Raw genomic sequence first — 4,592 nt, 5'->3', positions numbered from 1 at the left:
CGTTTTGAAAATTCACTAGACAAATGGACTATTACAGTCTTCAACAATAAGTAAAACATCAAAATATGGGGTTGGGGGTGAAGGGGAATCTGACTTCTGGAGATACCATGTTATAATATTCAAAAGTCCAGTTTTCAGCATTTCAGTCTGTGGACAGAGGAGGTGGAAGGTTTCCTAGGAAACACTGTCCTGTTGACCCTATAGGACCCAGATGTGGGCTTGGCCCAAGCTCAGGCTTCAGACACAGTTTGGTGGTGATGGCCAAGGTGTGGGTGCTGAACATGGTGGTGCTGGAGAATCCAAATCCTTTCTGTTGTTGGTGGAAATGATGTTCTTTTATGAAGTCCCAGGAAACACATTTCACAGGACTCATGTTTAGATGAATGTGGTTTGGTAAGGTTTAACTGAAATAGAAGGCTGCCCCCAGGTTCCCAATACCTTGTCTCCATCTGTCCTGCCATGGGAAAACATCCAATCTTATCTTCATTAAGCCTGGTACAAAAATCAGTGTCCAAATATTCTGTGCCATGATTCAGTCCACATTAAAGCTTATTCCAATCTAGGCACTGTGTTGCTTTCCCCGAAGACTGTACTTGGGTGAATAGGTGGCTGCCAGCCTGCAGGCAGATTTTAAGACTGCGTGGCTACTTGGAGAAGTCATGAGTAAATGGGTTGTGTGTTTTTTACAAGCAGGAAGAAGAACCAACAGCTTCTTTGTTAGGCCTGTGTTTATATTTTGGGCTGGAAAGCACTAACTTTTCTTTAAACCAACCAATCGGTTTCTCAACATTGCCTGGGCTTCTCAGGGTCCATCCCACTAACTAATCAGATCATTATCGTAGGCTAGATTGACAGGCCTCTATGGCTGCTATCTTGATTTCCACTGCCCTTGCCTTAAAGTAGAAGCATAGAAGCACCTCTCCCCATAGTCTAGGGTTGAACCAGTTGTAGCCTGGGGGACTTTCTAACTGGCTCAGGGATTTAGTCCTGAGAGCACAGTGATCTCCTAGAGTGTGTAAATGAGCTTGTAAATGCTATACCTTCCTAGTAAATTAAGTTCAGTAGAATGCTGTAACTTCCAACTGATGAAGGCTTTCCAGTTTTATTAACTTAATATTTGATCCCCTTTTCCCTCATTATGTTCAATATCTGATTCCCTACACTTCCTTTCCTCATTAATATTTAGCAACCAAAGCTAACATTTTCACAGCCCCTTCCAGTTCTAGGTCATCTTCGAGTGCAACGAGGCTCTGGTGGACAACATGGAGTTAAAGATAATTTATGTTGGCTCAGCTAAGAGTGAGGAATTTGATCAAATTCTAGACTCAGTACTGATTGACCCTGTCCTAGCAGGGAGACACATATTTGTCTTTCAGGTCAATGACCCAACCCATCCCTCATCCATGAGAGCAATGCCTTCAATGTGACTGTGGACATCATCACCTGTACCAACTATGAATAGGAGGAGTTCATCCACATGGGCTTTTAAAGTAATAATGAGTACCCCAACTCAGATCTGTTGGAGAATCCACTCCCAAAGCCAGATTTCTCTTAGTTCCAAAAGAAAATCTTGGCCTCAAATCCCTGGGTGACTCATTTCCACATCAATTGGGACAACAACATGGACAAGCTAGAGGCCATAGAGACCCAGGACCCTGCCCTAAGCTACAGCCTCCCCATCAACTGCATCCTCTTTCAAGGGCTTGCAGCACCATGGCTGTATTCCTGTCCTTTTCTGAAAACTCCATGAACTGCATCTAACTGGGGCTATCCATGCCCTAACTGGGCCCAGCCAAGACTATAGTCAGTCTCCCAATGCATCTGAATGGGGTAGTCAGCCTTTTAAGGAGTTCTGTAGTGGCCATATATAGATTTTGGGGCCATCAGCTACAGTCACACCTGTCAAACTTGTCCCTGAAGAAATAATGGGCCTCAGGTCTTTATCAGCCTCAACCCAAAAGGGTTATCTTACTTCTACTGCCCAGGCCTATAAAAAGAAGGTACTCCAGTTCCAGTTCTTAATTTTCCCAAAATTGTGTGTCTTTTCTATCTTTTACACACAGGCTATTGTGTCAGCCATGCTCCCATATGAGTACCATTGACCTAGAACTCTTCCCACAGATCTCCCTAGCCTGCCTGGGGGATTTCTTGGTCAGTGATTGGCAAGGCCCTTCCCCCAAATTTGAGTATATCCACCCAGTTTTTTGTAGTCACAAAGAATCTGGGTTAGATGGAGGACTTGCACACAGTTCCTGGTTGTCCCCCCCAGGACAATTTTTAGGTCTTTTTAATCACACAGTCCCTGGAAAAGTCTATTCCCAAAAGTATAATCAGCAGGATGCTGAGAAATGATGGTTGATTCTCCTTTGAGTCACAACTCTTCTCATTGCCTCCTAACTGGATCTGGGTTTCCCTGGAGGCAGCCACTGTGGGGAGATGTCATGGTGGAGCAGACTGCCATGCTCTGTCTGTCTCGGTGTTGGCATCTGTTCTGCCCTGTGCTAAGACATTCTGCTGTCACAGCCTACAGAACGATTGCAGGCACAGGAAGCCGCAGGGAACCTAGAAACCTCACTCCTCCTATATACCTTCTGCCACATTTCCCATCCCTTCACTGCTACATGGATGTTGTTGTGATTATAGTTTGTACATTAAAAGTTTTTTATATATTTCCCAAAAAGTCACAATATATACAAAGAAACAGAAAAGCATGGCCCATTAAATAAAACAACAACAAAAAAATTGAACTATCTCTGGAAGCCCCAAAGTTGGGCTTATCAGGTAAATCAACTGTCTTAAAAATATTCACAGAAACAAAGAAAAATATGGACAAAAAAAACTTAAGAAAATCAGAAATTTACAGAAACAAAATGAAAATATCAATCAAGAGATAGATATAAAAAGTAATCAAACAAATTCTGAAATTGTAAAGTATCATATAAAAACTAAAACAAAAAAATTCACTAGATTTCAACAGCTGATTGAATCAGGAAGAGAGAAGGAACACTAAATTTGTAGATAGGACAATTAAAATTACTGAATCTAAGGAACACAAGGAAAAAGAATGCAGAAAAACAAACAGAGCCTAAGGACTCTGTAAACAGCATAAAGTGGACCAAACTATGTATTATTAGAGAGATAAAAGCAGAGAGAATATTTTTTAAATATATTTAAAATAAACAATGACCAGAAACATCAAAATTTGATGAAATACATAGACTTAAACATCAAAGAAATACAATAAAGTCTGAATACAATAAACTCAGAGTCTCATATCAAGACACATTATGATCAAATTTAACTAATGCCAAAGATGACTACTACTACTAATAATAATAATAATAATAATTACCCTCCAAAAGCTGTCAAGAAATATAAATTTATATCTGGAAATACTCTATTCCAAAACTGAAAGACAAATTAAGACATTCCTAGACCAAAAAAAGAAAAGATAAAAGAAGTTGAAGGAGTTTATTATCTACAAGCCTGCCTTTTAAGACATCCTAAATGTATCTTTCAGATAGAAATGAAAGGAAAAGAAATAGTCACTTGAAGCCATCTGAAGAAATGTAAATATACATGGGAAAATATAAGAGTCTGAATTACTGTATTTTTTTGTAACTCTACATTTTCTCACATGATTTATAACACAAACATAAAAATGATTATAAATCTATATTATTGAGCATATAATGTACAAATAGGCATTTATCCAAAGAAGATATACAAATGGACAAATAATTACAGGAAATGACATTAGACATCAATAGTCTTTAGGGAAATGCAAATAAAATAGAGAGATAAGTGGTGATGGAAGGAAACTTGACTTGGGGTGGTGAACACACAATACAATCTACCAGTGATGTATTAAAGAATAGTATACCTGAAACCTACATGGTTATATTAACCAATGTCATCCCAATAAATTCAATGAAAAAGAAAAAACAAATAAACATGAGATATTACTTCGCATGTACTAGGATAGCTGTGATTTAAAAAATCATAAGTGCTGGTGAAGATGTGGAGAAATGGGACCCCTTGGGCTGTGCTGTGGTATATAAAACACTGTACCAGCTGTATAAAGAATGGGCATTTCTTTGTATAGCTGCATATATGATTACTTTGGCCCATGGTTCATAGCAATTTTATGATAGTGTTCTAAGACTACCACATTCTGGCACTCATTTCTGCTTGGCCATATACATTTTCTATTACTTAAAATGTAACACGTATTCTTTTCCTATTAGTAATTGGGTTTTTTATTTTCTTTTTATCATATTTGGCAAATACACAAAGAGAGAAAGGCCAAACCCCATGGAGTGGAAATAAAGGACTAGTCAGATACTAAGAATCAGCTGTAAATGATCAAGAAATGAAGCCTGAGCTGATCAGTCTATGAACAGACACCCACAGTTCTATTATCTCATTAGTTCTTTTCCCCTCTACCCCACAGATGCATTTAAGCCATTATCATCTCGTGCCTGGAGTGCTGCCCACATCCTCTGTTCTTCCTGCTGCCCGGGCACCTCCCTCCATTTTACTTTTAGCATTGTATCAAGAAGAATCTCTCTGAGTAACAAACCTTCTATGTC

The 4,592-nt window shown here is 39.0% G+C and overlaps 1 pseudogene; it reads left to right on the top strand.

Annotated features, from left to right (window-relative positions):
• Positions 1–257: 257 nt before the first annotated feature.
• LOC136313663 (histone chaperone ASF1B pseudogene) lies at positions 258–1,750 on the top strand (annotated as a pseudogene).
• The last annotated feature ends 2,842 nt before the right edge of the window (positions 1,751–4,592 follow it).

This window comes from Saccopteryx bilineata, chromosome 9 (assembly GCF_036850765.1).
Source record: "Saccopteryx bilineata isolate mSacBil1 chromosome 9, mSacBil1_pri_phased_curated, whole genome shotgun sequence".
In the NCBI taxonomy this organism is placed as follows: Eukaryota; Metazoa; Chordata; class Mammalia; order Chiroptera; family Emballonuridae; genus Saccopteryx; species Saccopteryx bilineata.
This window is presented reverse-complemented; position numbering and strand designations above follow the sequence as displayed.